Below are 9,806 nucleotides of genomic sequence, written 5' to 3' on the forward strand. Positions count from 1 at the left end.
ATTGCATTTTATGCTTCTGGCGTTCACTTCTTAGGCCCTAACTATTCGATCTGGTGGAACAACGCCCTAGGGTGAAGCCTAGGTTGCCCGGAACGTAGATATGACCATAACCTTCACACAGGTTGCAATTATTCGTTTTATACGGTGTAAAGGCTGCTGGATTTATTTTGTATTTTTTCTTCTGGTGTTGACTTCTTAGGACCTATCTATTCGATCTGGTGGAGCAACGACCTAGAGTGAAGCCTAGGTTGCTCGGAATGTAGAAGTGACCATAACTTTCACACTGATTGCAATTATTCGTTTTATACGATTGAAAAAAAGTTGCATCTTCATCGTATTTTATGCTTCTGGCGTTGACTTCTTAGGCCGTAACTATTCGATCTGGTGGAGCAACGCCCTGGAGTGAAACCTGGGTTGCCCGGAACGTAGAAATGACCACTACTATCACACTGGTTGCAAATTATTCCTGCTATACGATGGAAAAACTGTTGTATTTTTATTGCATTTTATGCTTCTGGCGTTCACTTCTTAGGCCCTAACTATTCGATCTGGTGGAACAACGCCCTAGGGTGAAGCCTAGGTTGCCCGGAACGTAGAAATGACCATAACTTTCACACTGGTTGCAATTATTTGTTTTATACGATGGAAAAGTTGTTGTATTTATATCGTATTTTATGCTTCTGGCGTTGACTTCTAAGCACCTAGCTATTCGGTCTGGTGGAGCAACGCCCTAGAGTGAAGCCTAGGTTGCTCGGAATGTAGAAATGACCATAACTTTCACACTGGTTGCAATTATTCGTTTTATACGATGAAAAAACTGTTGCATCTTTATCGTATTTTGTGCTTCTGGCGTTGACTTCTTAGGCCGTAACTATTCGATCTGGTGGAGCACCGACCTGGAGTGAAGCCTAGGTTGCCCGGAGCGTAGAAATGACCACTACTTTCACACTGTTTGCAATTATTCCTTTTATACGATGGAAAAGCTGTTGTATTTATATCGTATTTTATGCTTCTGGCGTTGACTTCTTAGGCCGTAACTATTCGATCTGGTGGAGCAACGCCCTGGAGTGAAACCTGGGTTGCCCGGAACGTAGAAATGACCATTACTTTCACACTGTTTGCAATTATTCGTTTTATACGATGGAAAAACTGTTGTATTTTTATTGCATCTTATGCGTCTGGCGTTCACTTCTTAGGCCCTAACTATTGGATCCGGTGGAACAACGCCCTAGGGTCAGGCCTAGGTTGCCAGGAACGTAGAAATGACCATAGCTTTTACTCTCGTAGCAATTATTCGTTTTATACAATGGAAAAACCGTTCTATTTATTTTGTATTTTATGCTTCGTGCGTTGACTTCTAAGGCCCTAACTATTCAATCTGTTGGAGCAAAGCCCTAGGGTGAAGCCTAGGTTGCTCGGAAAGTAGAAATGACAATAAGTTTCATACTGGTTGCAATTATTCGTTTTATACGATGGAAAAACTGTTGTATTTATATTGTATTTTATGCTTCTGGCGTTGACTTCTTAGGCACTAATTATTCGATCTGGTGGAACAACGCCGTAGAGTAAAGCCCAGGTTGCGCGGAACGTAGAAATGACCATATCTTTCACACTGGTAGCAATTATTCGTTTTATACATTGGAAAAACTGTTCTATTTATATTTATATTGTATTTTATGCTTCTGGCGTTGACTACTTAGTCCCTCACTATTCCATCTTGTGGAACAACGCCCTAGAGTGAAGCCTAGGTTGCCTGGAACGTAGAAATGACCATAACTTTCACACTGGTTATAATTATTTGTTTTATACGATGGAAAAGCTGTTGTATTTATATCGTATTTTATGCTTCTGGCGTTGACTTCTTAGGCCCTAACTATTCCATCTGGTGGAACATCGCCCTAGAGTAAAGCCCAGGTTGCGCGGAACGTAGAAATGACCGTAACTTTCACACTGGTAGCAATTATTCGTTTTATACATTGGAAAAACTGTTCTATTTATATTGTATTTTATGCTTCTGGCGTTGACTACTTAGGCCCTAACTATTCGATCTTGTGGAACAACGCCCTAGAGTGAAGCCTAGGTTGCCTGGAACGTAGAAATGACCATCACTTTCACATGGGTTGCAATTATTCCTGTTATAGGATGGAAAGACTGTTGTATTTTTATTGTATTTTATTCTCCTGGTGTTGACTCCTTAGGCCCTAAGTATTCGATTTGGTGATACAACGCCGTAGAGTGAAGCCTAGGTTGCCCGGAACGTAGAAATGACCATTACTTTCACACTGTTTGCAATTATTCCTTTTATACGATGGAACAGCTGTTGTATTTATATCGTATTTTATGCTTCTGGCGTTGACTTCTAAGGTCCTAACTATTCGATCTGGTGGAGCAACGCCCTAGAGTGAAGCCTAGGTTGCTCGGAATGTAGAAATGACCATAAGTTGCATACTGGTTGCAATTATTCGTTTTATACGATGGAAAAACTGTTGCATCTTTATCGTATTTTATGCTTCTGGCGTTGACTTCTTAGGCCGTAACTATCCGATCTGGTGGAGCAACGCCCTGGAGTTAAACCTGGCTTGCCCGGAACGTAGAAATGACCACTACTATCACACTGGTTGCAAATTATTCCTGCTATACGATGGAAAAACTGTTGTATTTTTATTGCATTTTATGCGTCTGGCGTTCACTTCTTAGGCCCTAACTATTCGATCTGGTGGAACAACGCCCTAGGGTGAAGCCTAGGTTGCCCGGAGCGTAGAAATGACCACTACTTTCACACTGTTTGCAATTATTCATTTAATACGGTGGAAATGCTGTTGTATTTATATCGTATTTTATGCTTCGGGCGTTGACTTCTTATGCCCTAACATTTCGATCTTGTGGAGCAACGCCCGACAGTGAAGCCTAGGTTGCCCGGAACGTAGATATGACCATAACCTTCACACAGGTTGCAATTATTCGTTTTATACGGTGTAAAGGCTGCTGTATTTATTTTGTATTTTTTCTTCTGGTGTTGACTTCTTAGGACCTATCTATTCGATCTGGTGGAGCAACGCCCTAGAGTGAAGCCTAGGTTGCTCGGAATGTAGAAGTGACCATAACATTCACACTGGTGGCAATTATTCGTTTTATACGATGGAAAAACTGTTGCATCTTTATCGTATTTTGTGCTTCTGGCGTTGACTTCTTAGGCCGTAACTATTCGATCTGGTGGAGCACCGCCCTGGAGTGAAGCCTAGGTTGCCCGGAACGTAGAAATGACCACTACTATCACACTGGTTGCAAATTATTCATGCTATACGATGGAAAAACTGTTGTACTTTTATTGCATTTTATGCTTCGGGCATTGACTTCTAAGGCCCTAACTATTCATTCTGTTGGAGCAACGCCCTAGGGTGAAGCCTAGGTTGCACGGAATGTAGAAATGACCATAACTTTCACACTGTTTGCAATTATTCCATTTATACGATGGAAAAGCTGTTGTATTTATATCGTATTTTATGGTTCTGGCGTTGACGTCTTAGGCCCTAGCTATTCGATCTGGTGGAACAACGCCGTAGAGTGAAGCCTAGGTTGCTCGGAAAGGAGAAATGACCATAAGTTTCATACTGGTTGCAATTATTCGTTTTATACGATGGAAGAACTGTTGTTATTATATTGTATTTTATGCTTCTGGCGTTGACTTCTCGGTCCCTAATTATTCGATCTGGTGGAACAACGCCGTAGAGTGAAGCCAAGGTTGCCCGAACGTATAAATGACCATTACTTTCACACTGTTTGATATTATTCGTTTTATACGATGGAAAAACTGTTATATTTATATTGTATTTTATGCTTCTGGCGTTGACTTCTTAGGCCCTAACTATTCCATCTGGTGGAACATCGCCCTAGAGTAAAGCCCAGGTTGCGCGGAACGTAGAAATGACCATAACTTTCACACTGGTAGCAATTATTCGTTTTATACATTGGAAAAACTGTTCTATTTATATTGTATTTTATGCTTCTGGCGTTGACTTCTAAGGCCCTAACTATTCAATCTGTTGGAGCAAAGCCCTAGGGTGAAGCCTAGGTTGCTCGGAAAGTAGAAATGACCATAAGTTTCATACTGGTTGCAATTATTCGTTTTATACGATGGAAAAACTGTTGTATTTATATTGTATTTTATGCTTCTGGCGTTGACTTCTTAGGCACTAATTATTCGATCTCGTGGAACAACGCCGTAGAGTAAAGCCCAGGTTGCGCGGAACGTTGAAATGACCATATCTTTCACACTGGTAGCAATTATTCGTTTTATACATTGGAAAAACTGTTCTATTTATATTGTATTTTATGCTTCTGGCGTTGACTACTTAGTCCCTAACTATTCGATCTTGTGGAACAACGCCCTAGAGTGAAGCCTAGGTTGCCTGGAACGTAGAAATGACCATAACTTTCACACTGGTTATAATTATTTGTTTTATACGATGGAAAAGCTGTTGTATTTATATCGTATTTTATTCTTCTGGCGTTGACTTCTTAGGCCCTAACTATTCCATCTGGTGGAACATCGCCCTAGAGTAAAGCCCAGGTTGCGCGGAACGTAGAAATGACCATAACTTTCACACTGGTAGCAATTATTCGTTTTATACATTGGAAAAACTGTTCTATTTATATTGTATTTTATGCTTCTGGCGTTGACTACTTAGGCCCTAACTATTCGATCTTGTGGAACAACGCCCTAGAGTGAAGCCTAGGTTGCCTGGAACGTAGAAATGACCATTACTTTCACACTGTTTGCAATTATTCCTTTTATACGATGGAACAGCTGTTGTATTTATATCGTATTTTATGCTTCTGGCGTTGACTTCTAAGGTCCTAACTATTCGATCTGGTGGAGCAACGCCCTAGAGTGAAGCCTAGGTTGCTCGGAATGTAGAAATGACCATAAGTTGCATACTGGTTGCAATTATTCGTTTTATACGATGGAAAAACTGTTGCATCTTTATCGTATTTTATGCTTCTGGCGTTGACTTCTTAGGCCGTAACTATCGGATCTGGTGGAGCAACGCCCTGGAGTTAAACCTGGGTTGCCCGGAACGTAGAAATGACCACTACTATCACACTGGTTGCAAATTATTCCTGCTATACGATGGAAAAACTGTTGTATTTTTATTGCATTTTATGCTTCTGGCGTTCACTTCTTAGGCCCTAACTATTCGATCTGGTGGAACAACGCCCTAGGGTGAAGCCTAGGTTGCCCGGAACGTAGATATGACCATAACCTTCACACAGGTTGCAATTATTCGTTTTATACGGTGTAAAGGCTGCTGGATTTATTTTGTATTTTTTCTTCTGGTGTTGACTTCTTAGGACCTATCTATTCGATCTGGTGGAGCAACGACCTAGAGTGAAGCCTAGGTTGCTCGGAATGTAGAAGTGACCATAACTTTCACACTGATTGCAATTATTCGTTTTATACGATTGAAAAAAAGTTGCATCTTCATCGTATTTTATGCTTCTGGCGTTGACTTCTTAGGCCATAACTATTCGATCTGGTGGAGCAACGCCCTGGAGTGAAACCTGGGTTGCCCGGAACGTAGAAATGACCACTACTATCACACTGGTTGCAAATTATTCCTGCTATACGATGGAAAAACTGTTGTATTTTTATTGCATTTTATGCTTCTGGCGTTCACTTCTTAGGCCCTAACTATTCGATCTGGTGGAACAACGCCCTAGGGTGAAGCCTAGGTTGCCCGGAACGTAGAAATGACCATAACTTTCACACTGGTTGCAATTATTTGTTTTATACGATGGAAAAGTTGTTGTATTTATATCGTATTTTATGCTTCTGGCGTTGACTTCTAAGCACCTAGCTATTCGGTCTGGTGGAGCAACGCCCTAGAGTGAAGCCTAGGTTGCTCGGAATGTAGAAATGACCATAACTTTCACACTGGTTGCAATTATTCGTTTTATACGATGAAAAAACTGTTGCATCTTTATCGTATTTTGTGCTTCTGGCGTTGACTTCTTAGGCCGTAACTATTCGATCTGGTGGAGCACCGACCTGGAGTGAAGCCTAGGTTGCCCGGAGCGTAGAAATGACCACTACTTTCACACTGTTTGCAATTATTCCTTTTATACGATGGAAAAGCTGTTGTATTTATATCGTATTTTATGCTTCTGGCGTTGACTTCTTAGGCCGTAACTATTCGATCTGGTGGAGCAACGCCCTGGAGTGAAACCTGGGTTGCCCGGAACGTAGAAATGACCATTACTTTCACACTGTTTGCAATTATTCGTTTTATACGATGGAAAAACTGTTGTATTTTTATTGCATCTTATGCGTCTGGCGTTCACTTCTTAGGCCCTAACTATTGGATCCGGTGGAACAACGCCCTAGGGTCAGGCCTAGGTTGCCAGGAACGTAGAAATGACCATAGCTTTTACTCTCGTAGCAATTATTCGTTTTATACAATGGAAAAACCGTTCTATTTATTTTGTATTTTATGCTTCGTGCGTTGACTTCTAAGGCCCTAACTATTCAATCTGTTGGAGCAAAGCCCTAGGGTGAAGCCTAGGTTGCTCGGAAAGTAGAAATGACAATAAGTTTCATACTGGTTGCAATTATTCGTTTTATACGATGGAAAAACTGTTGTATTTATATTGTATTTTATGCTTCTGGCGTTGACTTCTTAGGCACTAATTATTCGATCTGGTGGAACAACGCCGTAGAGTAAAGCCCAGGTTGCGCGGAACGTAGAAATGACCATATCTTTCACACTGGTAGCAATTATTCGTTTTATACATTGGAAAAACTGTTCTATTTATATTTATATTGTATTTTATGCTTCTGGCGTTGACTACTTAGTCCCTCACTATTCCATCTTGTGGAACAACGCCCTAGAGTGAAGCCTAGGTTGCCTGGAACGTAGAAATGACCATAACTTTCACACTGGTTATAATTATTTGTTTTATACGATGGAAAAGCTGTTGTATTTATATCGTATTTTATGCTTCTGGCGTTGACTTCTTAGGCCCTAACTATTCCATCTGGTGGAACATCGCCCTAGAGTAAAGCCCAGGTTGCGCGGAACGTAGAAATGACCGTAACTTTCACACTGGTAGCAATTATTCGTTTTATACATTGGAAAAACTGTTCTATTTATATTGTATTTTATGCTTCTGGCGTTGACTACTTAGGCCCTAACTATTCGATCTTGTGGAACAACGCCCTAGAGTGAAGCCTAGGTTGCCTGGAACGTAGAAATGACCATCACTTTCACATGGGTTGCAATTATTCCTGTTATAGGATGGAAAGACTGTTGTATTTTTATTGTATTTTATTCTCCTGGTGTTGACTCCTTAGGCCCTAAGTATTCGATTTGGTGATACAACGCCGTAGAGTGAAGCCTAGGTTGCCCGGAACGTAGAAATGACCATTACTTTCACACTGTTTGCAATTATTCCTTTTATACGATGGAACAGCTGTTGTATTTATATCGTATTTTATGCTTCTGGCGTTGACTTCTAAGGTCCTAACTATTCGATCTGGTGGAGCAACGCCCTAGAGTGAAGCCTAGGTTGCTCGGAATGTAGAAATGACCATAAGTTGCATACTGGTTGCAATTATTCGTTTTATACGATGGAAAAACTGTTGCATCTTTATCGTATTTTATGCTTCTGGCGTTGACTTCTTAGGCCGTAACTATCCGATCTGGTGGAGCAACGCCCTGGAGTTAAACCTGGCTTGCCCGGAACGTAGAAATGACCACTACTATCACACTGGTTGCAAATTATTCCTGCTATACGATGGAAAAACTGTTGTATTTTTATTGCATTTTATGCGTCTGGCGTTCACTTCTTAGGCCCTAACTATTCGATCTGGTGGAACAACGCCCTAGGGTGAAGCCTAGGTTGCCCGGAGCGTAGAAATGACCACTACTTTCACACTGTTTGCAATTATTCATTTAATACGGTGGAAATGCTGTTGTATTTATATCGTATTTTATGCTTCGGGCGTTGACTTCTTATGCCCTAACATTTCGATCTTGTGGAGCAACGCCCGACAGTGAAGCCTAGGTTGCCCGGAACGTAGATATGACCATAACCTTCACACAGGTTGCAATTATTCGTTTTATACGGTGTAAAGGCTGCTGTATTTATTTTGTATTTTTTCTTCTGGTGTTGACTTCTTAGGACCTATCTATTCGATCTGGTGGAGCAACGCCCTAGAGTGAAGCCTAGGTTGCTCGGAATGTAGAAGTGACCATAACATTCACACTGGTGGCAATTATTCGTTTTATACGATGGAAAAACTGTTGCATCTTTATCGTATTTTGTGCTTCTGGCGTTGACTTCTTAGGCCGTAACTATTCGATCTGGTGGAGCACCGCCCTGGAGTGAAGCCTAGGTTGCCCGGAACGTAGAAATGACCACTACTATCACACTGGTTGCAAATTATTCATGCTATACGATGGAAAAACTGTTGTACTTTTATTGCATTTTATGCTTCGGGCATTGACTTCTAAGGCCCTAACTATTCATTCTGTTGGAGCAACGCCCTAGGGTGAAGCCTAGGTTGCACGGAATGTAGAAATGACCATAACTTTCACACTGTTTGCAATTATTCCATTTATACGATGGAAAAGCTGTTGTATTTATATCGTATTTTATGGTTCTGGCGTTGACGTCTTAGGCCCTAGCTATTCGATCTGGTGGAACAACGCCGTAGAGTGAAGCCTAGGTTGCTCGGAAAGGAGAAATGACCATAAGTTTCATACTGGTTGCAATTATTCGTTTTATACGATGGAAGAACTGTTGTTATTATATTGTATTTTATGCTTCTGGCGTTGACTTCTCGGTTCCTAATTATTCGATCTGGTGGAACAACGCCGTAGAGTGAAGCCAAGGTTGCCCGAACGTATAAATGACCATTACTTTCACACTGTTTGATATTATTCGTTTTATACGATGGAAAAACTGTTATATTTATATTGTATTTTTTGCTTCTGGCGTTGACTTCTTAGGCCCTAACTATTCGATCTGGTGGGACACCGGCCTAGGGTGAAGCCTAGGTTGCCCGGAACGTAGAAATGACCATAACTTTCACACTGGTTGCAATTATTTGTTTTATACGATGGAAAAGCTGTTGTATTTATATCGTATTTTATGCTTCTGGCGTTGACTTCTAAGCACCTAGCTATTCGGTCTAGTGGAGCAACGACCTAGAGTGAAGCCTAGGTTGCTCGGAATGTAGAAATGACCATAACTTTCACACTGGTTGCAATTATTCGTTTTATACGATGGAAAAACTGTTGCATCTTTATCGTATTTTGTGCTTCTGGCGTTGACTTCTTAGGCCGTAACTATTCGATCTGGTGGAGCACCGCCCTGGAGTGAAGCCTAGGTTGCCCGGAACGTAGAAATGACCACTACTATCACACTGGTTGCAAATTATTCATGCTATACGATGGAAAAACTGTTGTATTTTTATTGCATTTTATGCTTCGGGCATTGACTTCTAAGGCCCTAACTATTCATTCTGTTGGAGCAACGCCCTAGGGTGAAGCCTAGGTTGCCCGGAATGTAGAAATGACCATAACTTTCACACTGTTTGCAATTATTCCATTTATACGATGGAAAAGCTGTTGTATTTATATCGTATTTTATGGTTCTGGCGTTGACGTCTTAGGCCCTAGCTATTCGATCTGGTGGAACAACGCCGTAGAGTGAAGCCTAGGTTGCTCGGAAAGGAGAAATGACCATAAGTTTCATACTGGTTGCAATTATTCGTTTTATACGATGGAAAAACTGTTATATTT

This window comes from Calliopsis andreniformis, unplaced genomic scaffold (assembly GCF_051401765.1).
Source record: "Calliopsis andreniformis isolate RMS-2024a unplaced genomic scaffold, iyCalAndr_principal scaffold0025, whole genome shotgun sequence".
NCBI classification, from domain to species: Eukaryota; Metazoa; Arthropoda; class Insecta; order Hymenoptera; family Andrenidae; genus Calliopsis; species Calliopsis andreniformis.